Source organism: Cajanus cajan, chromosome 2, assembly GCF_000230855.2.
Source record: "Cajanus cajan strain Asha chromosome 2, NIPB_CcT2T_4, whole genome shotgun sequence".
Classification (NCBI taxonomy): Eukaryota; Viridiplantae; Streptophyta; class Magnoliopsida; order Fabales; family Fabaceae; genus Cajanus; species Cajanus cajan.
Genome location: NC_138518.1, coordinates 17,338,035 through 17,357,606, shown reverse-complemented (window position 1 = coordinate 17,357,606; position 19,572 = coordinate 17,338,035). Strand labels below are relative to the sequence as shown.

General features: G+C 31.6%; 1 pseudogene; it reads left to right on the top strand.

Moving 5' to 3' along the window:
* Positions 1-3,344: 3,344 nt before the first annotated feature.
* LOC109791680 (sedoheptulose-1,7-bisphosphatase, chloroplastic-like) lies at positions 3,345-7,886 on the top strand (annotated as a pseudogene).
* The last annotated feature ends 11,686 nt before the right edge of the window (positions 7,887-19,572 follow it).

Sequence of the window (19,572 nt, the reverse complement as noted above, 5' to 3'; positions counted from 1 at the left end):
CTGCAAGCTATAATCCAATTCCACTTAATTTCTTTAAGGTGCCAAAGATATAACTTATTATAATTTAACAAGGATTCATTTGGCCATCATTCATAACCTCAAATTCAAAAGCATCAACAAATGGGCCGGAGCTAAGCAATTTTCATTGAGGGGGCTAAAATATAATAAAACTTTATTCTAATTTTCAAATTTTCATAATGAGATGAAATTATAATGTGAAGTGAGAAAAGCACCTGATAAAGACATCGCTATGGCAAAACAAAAATCTTACGAAAGAATAAGGATAATTAATTTGATTATGTTGAATGAATCACCACCATACGTGCTGTGATTGGAGGTTCTGCATTCACAATCCAACGGTTTAAAATTTTTAAACTTATGTTTTATTAACTTTTAATATATCAAAAGTGAAATTAACGGTGAGATTTATGCAGCAGCATTTGCGATCGCAGATAATGCAGATTGCAAATGCATTTTTTTAATTTAGAAAATTTATAAAGTATACTAAAGTGGGTTGAATTTATGAAAGAAAAAAAACTCCTTATTACTTTAACTTCGTCTTGATTTCTCGTTATTAAAAGAGAATTTATTTTATGATCAAATTTTCAAAATTTAAATTCAATTTGACTTAAATGAATGTTTTTCACCATGCTTCTACTTCCATCATAAAGCTAGGCATATATTGGATATATGGTCAAGCTAATTAATATTTTTAAAGTATAATATCCAAATTCTAAATATATAAAAATATATAAAATTAGGAATATTATATTTTATTTGAACTTCACGATAAAGATAATACCAATAAATTTGATCACATTTCATATATGCAACATACTTATTTTAAAAAAGAAAATTCAAACACATATACTACAACTTCAATATTGCATTATTTTTTATTATAAAAAAACTCATTTTGTAATCTATTTCATGTTAAGTTTTTATTTTCGTTTCTTTCGTTCTAAACTTCACTTTTCATTTTTTTTTATACTTTTAGACTAAGTTATCATGAAGTTCACCTGCCTTTTGCTCTTTTTTTTCTTCCCCATTTTGAATTTTGGAGGCTTGCAGAAACTTGGACACCAACCTTCTGCATGAACACGAAGAACCCGTGTGCTGATCATATTTCATGCAGGTTTACAGTCCATGGCCTATGGCCTAGTAACAAGTCCAACTCACAACCACAATTTTGCCCTTCGGTTAAATTTGATGCAAATAAGGTAAAATTTTGTTTTTTTAATCAATATTTTTATATAATCTTAAAAACTTAATGAATGTTATTTATGTTACTAGATTGGGCCACAATTGAAGAGTCAACTTGAAACAAATTGGCCAGCATTAAAGGATGAGAGAAACATTTCCTTTTGGACGTATCAGTGGAACAAACATGACTCATGCTCTCAGTTGCAAAAAAATGATTTCTTGCAACTGGCTTTAACTATCTTTTTTAAAAATGATCTTAAAGCTATTCTATAAAAACACGGCGGGTAAGAGTTATCTAACAGCGAGCATTACCACAACCATATACAATGATATACGAGCTATGCCAAAAGTTATATGTAGTAGGAATCGATTAACCGAGATAAGATTGTGCTTGAACACAAGCACAACACTCGAGTTCATCAATTGTACTACTCAAGCAGTGGGACAAGGATCTAAATGTAAAACAAGTGTCAATTATATTTTATAAAATAATTTATATAAATAAATAAAGAAAGATCGAATAATTTTGTTAGTCTTGGGGTTTCTGCATATTCATTGGATGGATAGGTTTAAAAAAAAGTCTGTGACTTCAAAATAAAAAATAACAGGATTTAGGAAATGCACATCCTATACCATGTAATTAACCCATTCGCAAAATACATATCTAAATAAATAAACAAGTCGAATTCGCATTTTGCTTCATTGGGTCTTCTTGAGTTCAACCATTGAAAAGATATCCGCCATTAAAACTTTTTTATCCATGTGTCATTTTCCAGGTGCAGGAACTGGATATATATCTCCATTTCTCTTCTTCATCATGTGAAATTATGTCATATGCGTGAAGAATTTTTAAAGCCATATACAAAAGTGATACTCCTTATACAAGTATAATTCTCTAATAAAAAGTCCTTAATGTTGAAGGATGGACGTATGATAAACAAGAGGTGAAGTTATGGCAAATGCATGGAAATAAAATTTGTAAAAAAATATCGAAGTCATTTTTTTTTAAGAAAGACAACAATCGGAAAATCATTTAAGGAGGAAACAATTGTGGGAAAAAGAGGGGTAATTAATAGTAGAGAATAAAAAAATGATATGAAACTATTAACTGATCTAGATGTTGAAAATTTCTTTAATTAGGATAACAAAATAGTCTATAATATTTTTAAGAAAAATATGATAATTTTTTTACATGATAACCTAGAGAAAGAAATGTCATTAAGCATTCAGCAGTAGTAAGTAACTATATGTCATTATCATCATCGATTCATCAAGCTACTGCCACAACCCACCAGTGGTCTCCTTCATTAAGGTAAGATGATGCTTATCTTTTAGGCAGGTTCAGAAGAACATTTGAAAAAACATATCAAGGTAAGATGTTCTTTTTTTAAAGATAATTTGACTCCACTAGAAATTGCAACTAAATGGACACGTCCACCCACAAATAGAATGAAAAAAAAAGTCATGTTATTTTTTACATAAAATAAATGCTTTTTTAATGCTAGTATTAGTAATAAATGTTAAAATGAACACGTTCACCCACAAACAGAAGAAGCCTAATGAACACCTTTTTTTTCTACATAAAATACATGATCTTTTGTCATGTATATATATTTATATCTGTTGAACATAATCATTAAGACTATATCAATTATTACAATAACATTGTTTTAAATCAATTATATATATCACATTATATTTAAACCAATTATTATAATAATATTATTTTAAATATTTACATTACATGAAGTTATTACATTATAATAATTTCAAATTATAATAAATAATCTTTTAATAGATATAATATTATAAATTAACAATTTAACATTGGTCAATAATTACCTCAAATATCATATATGTTATTTATCATAAGATCAATAAATATATTAAACTCGTTATTATATATATTAATTTATAAATTTTTTATAATATATTTTTTATTATGAAAGAAATTAAGACTATAAAAAATAAAGTTAAACACATTAAACTAATAAACACATGATTATTTTTATTATACTTATTAATTATTATCATACAAATCGTGTTTTAAATCAAATATCTCATGCATCACACGAGTACCCATACTAGTTTTATTAGAATAATAAAAAAAAAATTATTAATTTTTCTTTATGTTATTTTTGTAATGTTCCATCATGATCAGCACACCTAATAGAATCACTATTACAAAAACAAGCCTACTAGAATATGCAATAAAAGTGACCTCTCCAATGTTGCATGCATTTGCCTTAAATTACTCCCATTTGTCCAAGTATGCCTGCTCTAAAGAAAGTCATGAGCTCTAAGACATGGATGCCTAGTAGAAGGTCTGACATAATAATTATATTAAATTGACAATTAAACTCAATTTTGTCTCTAATACAAAAATTTCACTTTTGATGTGATGCATTTATGTAAATATGCAACAAATAGGTGGGTTTAGTGTCGCATTTGATCCTCTTGATGGGTCCAACATTGTGGACACAAACTTCACAGTAGGCACCATCTTTGACGCGTGTGACACCCTCTACCCCGCATACCATAACACATAAATAATAAAATTTGAATAACACAATCTTTCATTTTTAAAATACCAAACGTGTTTAGATAGAGAGCACCATATCCATGACTTGAAAAAATAACATAATCAGTGGAAATTACAAAAGAAATAAGGCTAAGATTTTCAAAATAATTTAATAGAAATAACATCCTAATCTAATTTTATCCACACCCCAATGTCACATGTCCTATCAGAGCAAAGCCCAACATTGAAGTCTAAGCTTCATCGCCAACATCCTCAGTCTCATGTTGATGATCACCTGTATAACAATCAAAGAAAAATAACACAAAAGAAAAGGGAGTGAGAAACATCTCACTCTGGCTCACGGTGTAGGAATACACATCGGATAGCGAAACACAAACAAGACATGTATATGTACATAACATAGATAGTTTACAAAAATATCACATTCCACTCACCAAAGACATAAAAATCAAGTCAACATATAACATTAAAAATAAACATATGTAATGGACACAGACTACATATTAGCATGCATGTGGCACTAGTAACACATCACATGGTGTATTGTTGCTAGCAACACACGAGAGTAGTCTAAGAGTACATGTCGGGTCACATCCTCTACGCACTCTCACTAGAAGGACATACTACCAGGGTCTAGTCGGGATAGCTAAGTCACGCAAGATACATTCAATGTACACAATGGGCGAGACTGTGACTTCCAAACCGAGCTATTCCCAAGGACTAATCCCCAAGATTTTACACAAGAGGGCTTTCCCTGGCGATGTATTCCATATCCCATCCTTAAAACATTTATGCAAATGATGCATGTAATTCAAGACTCTATGCATTCTCATATCACAGTATCATGTCTCACTATCATATAACATTATTATGTCTCATCATATCTCATGTCTCATATTCACTTTTCACATTATCTCGTCATATTCACATAGTCTCCACAAAGCACTTTAATTCATATAAAAAATTATCTATTTTCAAAATTAAACACATATTCGTACATCTCATCCAACAAGGAACACAACAGAACAATCAGAAAGCAAAACAAAAAATATTTATATTTTTCCTGTTTCTCATAGGGTTCCCTCAGGAACTCACAGAGCACTTTAATTCATACAATAGACATATAAAATAGTTCAATTTACTCATATAATTGCCTCTTCAAACAATCCCCTCTTACAATCACCAATGCATTCCCTTAGGATTTCCCATCGGAACCCATAGGAACACCAAAGTTTGCAATTATAATCCAAACACAAACACTACTCGTACATACATACTAATTACATCAATTAGAACATTCAGGGAGAAACATAGATGAAATAGATATAATTGGGAAAAATCCCTCATATATGAGCATACAACAAACATAGGATTGGGTGCTGTAGACACCCAATTTCGTCCGGGGGCATAAAAACAAGGAAATGAACTTCTATTCCTGAAGAAAAGGAGCTCCTAAGCATCAAAATAACAGGATATGACATCAGAAGGCCCAAAGCCCAATAAGGCTAATTTAGTAGCCCAGAACGGGCCGTTCCCAAACTGGAACGGGCCGTTCCTAACAACTAAAAATGCCTAAAAACCCTAGCTTGGAACGAGCCATTCCAACACATTCTGTTATGAGTAAAATTTGAACACAGAACGGGTCATTCCACTTTTGGAACGGGCCGTTCCAAAGTCAAATTTTTACCCACAACGGTCAGAACCAGAACGGGCCGTTCCAAATTCGGAACGGGCTGTTCTGGTCAATTCTGAAGCCTATAAATTGGTGCGTTCGGCACAGTTCTCAGGGCGGCTAGGAAATTTTGGATAAGACTCCTTTGAGCACGAAAATTCTCTATCTCTCTCCCTCTTATTGTATTTCTTTCTTGAGATTGGGGAGACATATTGTAGTGTGAAAGGTTGCCACAAAGCACCTTTGAAGATTCAATAGAGCTCGTTCAAGAGGTATTTCAGTCAATCTTTTTCTCTCCCTTTTATTTCTTATTTTTTATGAGTATTGTTATAATAAAAGCAAGCATGTAGATATTTTAGAGTCAATTGTGTAATTTAAATTTCAAGCATGTAAATAGTCATCATTAAAATGGGATTTAATATTTATATTATTATTGTTTATAATGCTAACTTCATCATAGGGTACCGATTAAGGGCGTTGTAGGGGTGCTTAATACCTTCCTTATACGTAATCGACCCCTGAACCCAATTCTGGTTATCAAGGCCATTATTAGACTTTTAAAAATCTTTTCTTTTTCCAATGTTTTGTGTAAAATATTGGTGGCGACTCCATGAACCTATTTTTCAAAATTATTAATTAAGAATTAGTCTGGTGTCTGGGCATTCCTTAATAGATGAGATTTTCAAAGGATGTCTAAACCATTAGTCGCGAGATCAAAAATTTTCGGGTTGCGACAGGGGCCAATCCCGCTACCCAACATACATTCCCACACCTAGAGCGAGGTTTCTCACTCTCCCTTTACCTCAATAAGTAGGAGATGAAACTAAAGCAGGATCTTTCTGGTCTCTTCCTCTGGGTTCTCCTTGATCTTTAGAGACGTCAAGAGTGGCCAAAATGGGCCATTTTGAATTCAGAATGGCCTGTTTTGGATTCATTCATCATGTGTTAAATTCACATCTGGAATGACCCATTCTTAAACCAGAACAGTCCATTCCCAACTAGGATTATAGGTCATTTTAGTAGTTTGGAACGACCTGTTCCAGTTTGGGAACGACCCGTTCTAGGCTACTAAATATCAAAAAAATTTCTAAAATACCTTCATATAATTTGTGAAAAACGGGGTGTTACAATGTGTGGCTTGGAGATAAGTTGACTAGGATCATAAGAAGAGATCAAGTTGTTGTAGCCAAGGGATTTTGGGTCCTAGAACCATGTGTGTGCTTGCTCTTAAGGACTTCCTTGACACCTATGAATTTCTTCTACTTGATGAAGGTCAGGTTCATGCCATAAAAAATCTTATTTTAAGTAGTCACACATTACCATATATTCATTTAAAATTGAACTTGTCAGACCTTTAAATATGAAAATTGCTTATGTTATTCCTTTGTTTTTCATTAGTGTAAAACTTTGTTTTTTGTTTTTCAAAAATAAATTAATATTCTACAAGTGAGTCTGTCTCTAAATTGGAAGAGGATGTCTTCACCATTAAATTTTAGTGGGTTATGTTATACATGATACACATATTTTTTCTCAAACTCCCTTTAAAGGAGTCTTATCCAAATTTTATCACATGACAAAAATGTCTAATATATATTTATATTTCAGGAAAATGGCAGATGTTAGAGAAACCATAGAAAATTGGAGAAGGAAAATTGCTCTCTCTAGAAAAATTTAAGAACCACATCTGACAACCCCGATTATATGCTAAGGTGTACCTATATTTTTCTATAAGTGTTACTATGACTTGTTTGAATGAATAATTACATCTTTCTCTACCATTCAATAGTTGATCAATTACTATGACAATGAAAATTACACACTGAGATACACGAAGGAATGGTGCCAAATGTCAACCAGGTTTTTTTCTTAACACAATAATACATGACATTTTAATACAGTTTAATCTTTTATATTATTTCATAAATATGCATGTTCCATGAAGTTGACTATCAACCTAGTAAAGTAATATATATGCTTTCAAAATGTTATATAGATTATTGTAAAAGAAAAAAAGGATCTTTACAAACATGGCATCAACATCGACCAAAGCCAAACTGAGATTGTTGTTTGAGGTAGCTCTTTTGGGATCATTGATTGAAAAAGTTGGAGGTTACAACAATGATGGTCATCAATCTGTGTTGGACAAAGTCATCAATAACATTGATGAGAGAACTCAAGTTGTCTATGAATCCAAGAATGAGATCATTGTGTTTGAAGAAACCTTGTACGGTAAATCTACTCAACGATGGTGTAGCTATTGGAGTGACTACTTAAACTATATGAGCTATATTTTAATTATGTGACACTATTTGTAATTATATTTTATTTAATTAGTGGAGTAGGAGTTATTTTTATGAAATGTATTTTATTACTAATAATTATATTTAAGTTATCTTATAAAAGGGAGAAGAAATGTTTAATATTATTATTATTATTATTATTATTTTATGGAAGGGAAGGAAGGACGTAATAGTCTTTTGCAAATTATTATCATTTTATTAATTTGAGAAAAGGGAGGTTATTAGATGTTATCTAAGTCATTCCAGGCAATCACTTGTCCCCGGCTCATTTTGTTTCTACGCTTCTGAAGACCATGGAGAACCTGAAGGAGAGAACCAACTTGATTCTGCTCGTGCTTCAACTTCTGCTCATCAAGGTAATGGGGGAGTGAGAAACCTCGCTCAGGGGTGTGGGAATAATTGTTGGGTAGCAAGATTGACCTCCAATCCCTTGCTTGATGCATACTTCTAGGAACAGACAAAATATGAATGTTTTATATTTTGATGTATGAGTTTCCTGTTGTGTTCCTTGTTGGATGTGATGCATGAATATGTATTTAATTTTGAAATTAGATAAGTTTTGATATGAATTAGAGTGCTCTGTGGGTTCTCATGAGAAACCCTATGAGAAACAGTTAGAAGTATGATCTTTTGACAAGATTTAAGGTATTTTATGTAAAATTGTATGGATTTATGTTGTAGGTGTTATTTGGAGGATTTTTACCAATTACTTTATATGATTACATGTTTGTTATGAAAAATTGTCTGATTTCAAAGTGTAGGTTCGCACTAAGTGCGTCGGGCGTAGTTCTTTGCGTTGCATGCAAATTCAAGCAGTCTGCATAAGAAGGTGAGTCCACAAAACACAACAAGACAAATATCTTTATATATTATAAATATTCACACAATGAATTATTTACACAATTACAAAATCACAAGATTAAGGATTACTAAATAGCACCAAATCCCCGGCAACGGCGCCATAAACTTGATGAGGTTTTTGCAAACACTCCACTTGGCAAGCAGACCAAGTTTCGAAGTAGTATTCAAATATCGTCCACAAAGATTTGAGTGTTTAGTAATTCTTGCTCTAATGATTTAAAGAGAATGTTATTATAATTTCAAATGAGTAAAGATAGAATAGAACAACACAATAAAATAAAAGTAGTAAAGACAATGGTTAAGAAACAAGGATTGGTTCAGAAGTACTTGCTAACTCGTAGATCTTCTTAAAATAGATGCGATTCTAATTTCATTATTTCCACATTCATTAAGAAATCCAACAAGATTCCTCAAGGTTGAATCCTAAAGTCATTAAACTCAAACATGATTCCTCTATATGTTTTGAGTTCAACACTTCGCATGAAGAACAATGACTTGAAAAATGTGACTAACCAAATCAAGTCTATTCCTAGAACAAGAAATGATTAGGTGCAAGATTCAGTTCGGGTTTTCAAAAACGTTTTCCAACTGGATTCAAAAACCAAAAATCATACAACGGGTGATCAAGCCGATATAAGCATTAAGAGAAGAATCAAGCACAAATAATGAGATCAAAATGCATATATTTAAGAAGAAGAGGAGTTAGTAGTTACATCCAACCAATCCTTAATGAGTTTAGCCACACATGGCCATTACTATATCAATAACATGATTTAATATTTAGTATAGAGGTAAGAACACAGAATAATTACAGAATTCGAAGCATTAATCTATTTAGGGATAGGTTCTATCATATATGATGGTGTTTCTTCAATCATTTATATCTAAAGAGTGACAAAACTGGCATTCCATACCTGAGAAAGACATCGCTATGGCAAAACAAAAATCTTACGAAAGAACAAGGATAAATAATTTGATTATGTTGAATGAATCACCACCATACGTGCTGTGATTGGAGGTTCTGCATTCACAATCCAACGGTTAAAAATTTTTAAGCTTATGTTTTATTAACTTTTAATATATCAAAAGTGAAATTAACGGTGAGATTTATGCAGCAGCATTTGCGATCGCAGATAATGCAGATCGCAAATGCATTTTTTTAATTTAGAAAATTTATAAAGTATACTAAAGTGGGTTGGATTTATGAAAGAAAAAAAAACTCCTTATTACTTTAACTTCGTCTTGATTTCTCGTTATTAAAAGAGAATTTATTTTATGATCAAATTTTCAAAATTTAAATTCAATTTGACTTAAATGAATGTTTTTCACCATGCTTCTACTTCCATCATAAAGCTAGGCATATATTGGATATATGGTCAAGCTAATTAATATTTTTAAAGTATAATATCCAAATTCTAATTATATAAAAATATATAAAATTAGGAATATTATATTTTATTTGAATTTCACGATAAAGATAATACCAATAAATTTGATCACATTTCATATATGCAACATACTTATTTTAAAAAAGAAAATTCCAACACATATACTACAACTTCAATATGGCATTATTTTTTATTATAAAAAAACTCATTTTGTAATCTATTTCATGTTAAGTTTTTATTTTCGTTTCTTTCGTTCTAAACTTCACTTTTCATTTTTTTTATAGTTTTAAACTAAGTTATCATGAAGTTCACCTGCCTTTTGCTCTTTTTTTTCTTTCCCATTTTGAATTTTGGAGGCTGGCAGAAACTTGGACACCAACCTTCTGCATGAACACGAAGAACCCGTGTGCTGTTCATATTTCATGCAGGTTTACAGTCCATGGCCTATGGCCTAGTAACAAGTCCAACTCACAACCACAATTTTGCCCTTCAGTTAAATTTGATGCAAATAAGGTAAAATTTTGTTTTTTTAATCAATATTTTTATATAATCTTAAAAACTTAATGAATGTTATTTATGTTACTAGATTGGGCCACAATTGAAGAGTCAACTTATTGAAACAAATTGGCCAGCATTAAAGGATGAGAGAAACATTTCCTTTTGGACGTATCAGTGGAACAAACATGACTCATGCTCTCAGTTGCAGCAAACTGATTTCTTGCAACTGGCTTTAACTATCTTTTTAAAAAAATGATCTTAAAGCTATTCTACAAAAACACGGCGGGTAAGAGTTATCTAACAGCGAGCATTACCACAGCCATATACAATGATATACGAGCTATGCCAAAAGTTGTATGTAGTAGTAATCAATTAACTGAGATAAGATTGTGCTTGAACACAAGCACAACACTCGAGTTCATCAATTGTACTACTCAAGCAGTGGGACAAGGATCTAAATGTAAAACAAGTGTCAATTATATTTTATAAAATAATTTATATAAATAAATAAAGAAAGATCGAATAATTTTGTTAGTCTTGGGGTTTCTACATACTCATTGGATGGATAGGTTTAAAAAAAAGTTTGTGACTTCAAAATAAAAAATAACAGGATTTAGGAAATGCACATCCTATACCATGTAATTAACCCATTTGCAAAATACATATCTAAATAAATAAACAAGTTGAATTCGCATTTTGCTTCATTGGGACTTCTTGAGTTCAACCATTGAAAAGATATCCGCCATTAAAACTTTTTTATCCACGTGTCATTTTCCAGGTGCAGGAACTGGATATATATCTCCCTTTCTCTTCTTCATCATGTGAAATTATGCCAGATGCGTGAAGAATTTTTAAAGCCATATACAAAAGTGATACTCCTTATACAAGTATAATTCTCTAATAAAAAGTCCTTAATGTTAAAGGATGGACGTATGATAAACAAGAGGTGAAGTTATAGCAAATGCATGGAAATAAAATTTGTAAAAAAATATCAAAGTCGTGTTTTTTTAAGAAAGACAACAATCGGAAAATCATTTAAGGAGGAAACAATTGTGGGAAAAAGAGGGGTAATTAATAGTAGAGAATAAAAAAATCATATGAAACTAGTAACTGATCTAGATGTTGAAAATTTCTTTAATTAGGATAAGAAAATAGTCTATAATATTTTTAAGAAAAATATGATAACTTTTTTACATGATAACCTAGAGACAGCCACACACACACAAAAACAGTCAGACATGCACACAAGCATAGAGACACACACACATTGAGGCACACAAACAAACAAACACACAGACAAACACATACAGGCACACACAAATATAAACAAAGACATAGACACACATACACACAAACGCACAGCAGCACACAAACAACAGACAAACAAACACATAGATACATTCACATCCATACACACAAAGACGAACACTGACACAGACACATAAATACACATCCACACAGAGACACACACACATATATACAAAGAAACACACAAACGCACAAACAAACACAACCACACAAAAAGTCACATAAACACAAACACCTAGACACATACACAAACATACATACACAAACGCATATACATCCAAGCACATAAACAAAAAGACACAGTCAGACAGACACAAATGAACACAAACACACAAATAAACGCACGCACCTGAACACTTACATACTGACACACAAACACATGCATAATCACACAAACACACAAATAAAGACACACACATAGAGGCACACAAACACACACAAGTGCATACACATAAAGAAACACTAAGGCAAACACATGAACACATAAAGACATACAAATACACACAAAAAAAGACTGACATACACATAAAAACACTCACACCCATAAACAACCACAAGCAAACAGATAAATACACAAAGACACACATAAATAGAGAAACACACACAGGCACACAAACACAAACACATGCACACACAACACACACATAATCACATGCACACACACAAATGTAAACAAACGCACACGGATACACACACAAACACAGACATGGACACAAAAACACATAGAGATAGGCACACAAACACATGCATGCAGACACACTTAGAGACACAGAAAGACACCTAGACACTCACACACTTAGAAATAGAAACACATGCAATCACACAGAGATAAACACGAACACAAATAATGACACACAAAGACAAACACACACAAACATGCACACTAAGGTGCACATACATACAAACACACACAGTTAAAGAAACACATGCAAACACACACATAGACACACTTAAACACAGGCACACACTAACAAACACACAAAAACTCATACACACAGAGTTACAGATACACAAACTCACACTAACAAACACACGTATGCACACATACACACAAAGACATCTAAACACCTAAATGCAAACACATACACAAAAAGACACTCACAGACACAAACACAAAAAAGCGCAAACACATAAATAGAGACACCTAAACCTAACCACAGACAAGCACAAACACATACATAGAGACACCGAAACCCAACCACACACAAGCACAAACACATACACATCCAAACCCAACCACACACAAAAATAAAAACATAAACATAGACATAAACATACTCACACACACAAGCACATAGAAACACATAAACACACATGCACAAAAAAAAACCTCCATAATCACACATAAAGACATAGACAAACTCACAGACACACACAAATAAACACAAACACAAAGACAAAGCCACACAAACCAACACACAAACAAGCACACAAATACATTCACACATATGCACACACACAAAGACACACATGCACATGGACATAGACACACGAACAAACAAACATAGATACACACACAGAAACATAGAGAAACACACACACAAACACAAACACCCAGACATACACACACAATTGCACATACATCCAAACATGTAAACACACACATAGACACAAACTCACAGACACACAAAACATATACAAAGAAACAGACATACACGCATACAAATAAACACAAACAAAAGGTCACTCACAAATAAACACAAACATGTATTCACATACATACACATAGACAAGAACACAAATGCAAATAGACACAGACAAAGACACACAAATGCTAAAGAAAATGCTTGTGTATGGGCTGGCAATGGCATTTTACCTTGCTGAGAACTGTAGACCCCTAAAATTGTCCGGGTCGGAAATAAGACTCGAAGACTCTCGAAGACCGAAGGAAAGTCAGCCGAAAGGACTCCTGGAAGACCCTGGAAGACCCTAGGATGATTCTTCATAGGTTTAGAAGTCTTAGAGTAGCTTAAAATAAGGATGTGGGAGGATTGGAGCTCAATACGGCCTCCTAGAAGTTCAGTACGGCCGTACTGAACAATTTGAACTACAATACGGCCGTACTGAAACCAATACGGCCGTACTGAAGTTTTTGAACTTCAGTACGGCCGTACTGAATTCAATACGGTCGTACTGTAGTTCAAAACTTCAGTACGGGCCGTATTGATGTCAGAGGCCGTACTGCGCCTCACTCCTATATATAGGACGTCATTTGGACGTCATTCCACACATTTGGACACTTTTTCCAGATTCTTGGACCCTCTTGTTGAGCATTCTGGGGTTTTTGAGCAGTGTTCTGCCCTAGAAGTCTCTCCGAGAGCCGATCTGACGAAGTTCTTGAGTTCTGAGCATTTAGCTTGAGGATTCGAACTAGTCGAAGGGAAATCTTTTCGATTTCCATAGTAAAAATTAATTTTTAGGGAAGGAGCGAGCAAGCGTGTAGTGGGAAGGAGCGCCAAAAAGCCTCCTAACGTCTGTTTAAATATATAAAAGCACGCTTCAAAGGTTTCTTTTTCAAAATCCTTCCTTTTACTGCTTTCTGATTGTTGCATTGCATATTTAGAATTTTCATCATGTAAATATTCCGCTTATAATCGTTTCTAATAAATAGGGGTAATTTAGTAATTTTACACTGTTATTTATGAAATAATCCGTCATAGGGAACCCGAAAGGGGCGTTGTGGGGTGCTAACACCTTCCCCGCACGTAACCGACTCCCTTACCCAACTCTGGTTGTAATGGCCAAGGTTGATTTGCGAAAATCAATTGCCTTATCCCTTTTTCCAATGTTTTGAGTAAAACATTGGTGGCGACTCCAAGAACCCTTCTTTTTGTGAAAACCACTAATCCATGGAGGGTCCCGCTTGGGATTAACATGGATTGGTGAATCATTTAATAAAATTGTTAGTTCGATGAGGTCTCAGTTTGAGAATAAGTCGTTCTAACAATCCATCATTTTTCAAAACTTAAAAAGAGTCCAACCATCGTCGCGAATGCCAATGTCCGTTTCGGCGGGTGGCGACAGATGGCGACTCCACTGGGGAAGCCTCGAGAGTCAGTCCCATTTAGTGATGGATTATTTCTAAAATTATAGTTTAAAATTACTTCGTTACCCCTAGCTTGTATGATAATATGTTTTATCTATGTGGTTTTTAATAACTGTTGTATCACTACAAGAAAAATCAAGATTATCTACGGAAAAATCCGTAGATAAACATAAAAATCCGTAGATAAATGTCAATTATCTACGGATTATCTACGGAAAAAAATCCGTAGATAAAATGGTCGTAGATAACGTTATCTACGGAATTTTCCGTAGATAACATTATCTACGGAACATTATCTACGGAATTTTCCGTAGATAATGTTATCTACGGAATTTTCCGTAGATAATGTTATCTACGGATTTTTCCGTAGATAATGTTATCTACGGATTTTTCCGTAGATAATGTTATCTACGGAATTTTCCGTAGATAACCTGTTTTAGGAAATTTTTATTTAATTTTAATAAATTTATTAAAGTAATAACCCTCATATTTGGCCTCTCAAGGATGCTATTTCATTACACTTCACTTTTCAACATGTTTTGTCCTTATTGCACATTTTCTGGGAAACTTCCCAGAAGGTCACCCATCCCTATACTACTCCAGGTCAAGCACGCTTAACTGTGGAGTTCTTATGAGATAGGCTACAGAAGAGCTAATGCATGTTATCAGTATAAGTAGTGCAAATTAATTCATTTAAGTACAATCTCATACTTATACTATTTTTGGATCCCTCTCATTTTGGTATGTTCAGACCGCTATAAAAATATAAAAATATATATAATAATTATATTACCAATAATAATAATAATTATATTATATTTAATTAATATTTATTTATAAATATACTTACTTGTATAATTAACAATTTACTTATTTCTATTTAAAAATAATATTATGATACAATTTAAATTAATTATTATAAATTTAAAAGTTTAAATAATAATTTATATATTTTAAAATTATAATCTTAAATTTTCAATCATTAATAAAATACTAATTTAAAATCTTATCTAATTATATCCTAATATTTTCATATCAAATTTAAAACCATATATTAGTATGTTATTTTTTTTATCATCAATTAATTTAAAATATTATAACGAATTAAATAAAATTTTAAAATATATTTTAATCATAAATAATTTTAAAATGTATTTTAATCAAAAATATATTTTTTGGTCAATACGATAACTAAAAGTATTATGATAAATAATTAAATTAAAAAAATTAAATCTTATAATGATTATTTTTTTAATGATGCTAAATTAAATATTCTAATTATTTTACAATAAATTAAAATGAAAAGATAATAAAATATGTTAATTGATGTTTCAAATATGTAACCTAAGAAATTTATTTACGGGTGAAGTTATCTACGAAAATTTCCGTAGATAACTTATCTACGGAATAATCCGTCCGTAGATAACTTATCTACAGAAAAATCCATAGATAAATTATCTATGGAAATTTCCATAGATAACTTATCTACAGAAATTTCTGTAGATAACTTATCTAATAACAATTTTAAAAATATTTATTTTAAAATATTATAATGAATTAACTAAATTTTAAAATATATTTTAATCAAAAATATATTTTTTGGTCGATACAGTGACTAAAAGTATTATAATAAATAATTAAATTTTAAAAAAACTAAATCTTATAATGATTATTTTTTTAATGATGCTAAATTAAATATTTTAATTATTTTACAATAAATTAAAATGAAACGATAATAAAATATGTTAATTGATATTTCAAATAAAATGTTTTACCTACGAAATTCATCTATGGGTGAAGTTATCTACGGAAATTTTCGTAGATAAGTTATCTACGGAAATTTTCGTAGATAAGTTATCTACGGAAATTTCTGTAGATAACTTATCTACGGAAATTTCCGTAGATAACTTATCTACGGAAAAATCCATAGATAAGTTACCTACGAAAAAATCCGTAGATAAGTTACCTACGGATTTTTCCATAGATAACTTATCTAATAACAATTTTAAAAATATTTATTTTAAAATATTATAATGAATTAACTAAATTTTAAAATATATTTTAACCAAAAATATATTTTTTGGTCGATACGGTGACTAAAAGTATTATAATAAATAATTAAATTTTAAAAAAATTAAATCTTATAATGATTATTTTTTTAATGATGCTAAATTAAATATTTTAATTATTTTACAATAAATTAAAATGAAACAATAATAAAATATGTTAATTGATATTTCAAATAAAATGTTTTACCTACGAAATTTATCTATGGGTGAAGTTACCTACGGAAATTTTCATAGATAAGTTATCTACGGAAATTTCCGTAGATAACTTATCTACGGAAATTTCCGTAGATAACTTATCTACGGAAATTTCCGTAGATAACTTATCTACGGAAAAATCCGTAGATAACTTATCTACGGAAATTTCCGTAGATAACTTATCTACGGAAAAATCCGTAGATAAGTTACCTACGGAAAAATCTGTAGATAAGTTACCTACGGAAAAATCCGTAGATAAGTTACCTACGGAAAAATCCGTAGATAAGTTACCTACGGATTTTTCCATAGATAACTTATCTAATAACAATTTTAAAAATATTTATTTTAAAATATTATAATGAATTAACTAAATTTTAAAATATATTTTAACCAAAATATATTTTTTGGTCGATACAGTGACTAAAAGTATTATAATAAATAATTAAATTTTAAAAAAATTAAATCTTATAATGATTATTTTTTTAATGATGCTAAATTAAATATTTTAATTATTTTACAATAAATTAAAATGAAACGATAATAAAATATGTTAATTGATATTTCAAATAAAATGTTTTACCTACGAAATTTATCTATGGATGAAGTTATCTACGGAAATTTCCGTAGATAACTTATCTAATAACAATTTTAAAAATATTTATTTTAAAATATTATAATGAATTATCTAAATTTTAAAATATATTTTTTGGTCGATACTGTGACTAAAAGTATTATAATAAATAATTAAATTTTAAAAAAATTAAATCTTATAATGATTATTTTTTTAATGATGCTAAATTAAATATTTTAATTATTTTACAATAAATTAAAATGAAACGATAATAAAAAATGTTAATTGATATTTCAAATAAAATGTTTTACCTATGAAATTTATCTATGGGTGAAGTTATCTACGGAAATTTTCGTAGATAAATTATCTACGGAAAAATCCGTAGATAAGTTATCTACGGAAATTTCCGTAGATAACTAAATATTATCTACGGAAATAATTCCGTAGGTAATATTCCGTAGATAACTAAAAATTATCTACGGAAAAAATTCCGTAGATAATATTCCGTAGATAACTAAACATTATCTACGGAAAAAATTCCGTAGATAATATTCCGTAGATAATAATCATTTTTCTTGTAGTGTATGTTTAAATTTTCGCAATTGTTTGAAATAAAAACTGCACACAAACCTTTGCACACAACAGTTCCCTCTATACCCGGGGGCATGAGTGGAAAGCCATAGGGAGTGGATGTTAGTACGGCCGGTTGTCGAATGGGTCTATAGGTGCCCGTAGACCGTTGTCGGAAAGCATCACTCAAGGTGATAACCATGAACTCAAGTCCAACAGTGCGTTGGAACTTTCCATCGACTTACGACGAGAGGAATTGGGTCCCTATAATGGGGGCACCTTGGGGGCCTCAGACCAGTGAGAACAGTTAGAACCTCCTTGAATATGCACTTTTCTGCAGGATACCCCTACCTCGTGATTCGCTCGTGACTGTTCGTGGATGAGTGAATTGTTTGTGCATTGTTTATGTGACATTGTTTGAGCATACATTGCATTCTTTAAACATACAACATTCCTTTTTTTTAGAATAAAATAAATAGGAATAAGAATCTTCCATTACATGGTGTTAACATCTACCTTCATCACATTCATATAGGTAGTTTCCATTTTCACCCAAAAAAAATATATATACAAAAAAAACAAAATACTCAAAGAAAAACAAAGAAAAAAGATATTTATCCAAACCAAGCAATATCATGCATCATCTTAGGAGCATCCCGAAAACATGATAATGCTTAGTTGAATAAACACAATGCATGCATATTCAACGTCATCATCTCATATCATGCATTCTTATCAAAGATCATGGAGGGATCTAGGTTTGCATTTCATACATCCCTCCTAGTAATTCATTAATAAACATTAATAAAAAGAAAGGATTAATCGATGCGTATGTTCAGAATGGATCGCACGCCATTTGTTATTAAGTGTAAGCCAACAACCGCGCCAAGTGAGCGCACATCAACTCCGTTGTTGGTAATCAAGACGAATAAAGGGGAAGGTCCGACACCGTTAAGGATCACTGCTCCAAGACCTTTTCCCTACAAATCAAATAAGGCTGTGCCATGGATATACAACATCCATTCTTCTGCCGACAGCGATATCTCTAACATCGCTGGACTTGGGGGCATGACTAGGAGTGGCAGGATCTACACTCCCGAAGATCTTCATGACAAAGCTCCCAAGAATAAAGGAAAAGAAAAAGAGAAAACCGAGGAAAATAAAGAATCCGAGGAGGAGACTAACGAGCTGTTAAAATATATCCGACAGAGCGAGTACTCCATCATGGATCAACTTCATAAGACGCCAGCAAAGATTACTCTGTTGTCGTTGATCCTATGCTCCGAACCGCATCGGCAAGCTCTGTTGAAAGTCTTGAACGAGGCATATGTGTCGCACACTATCTCCCA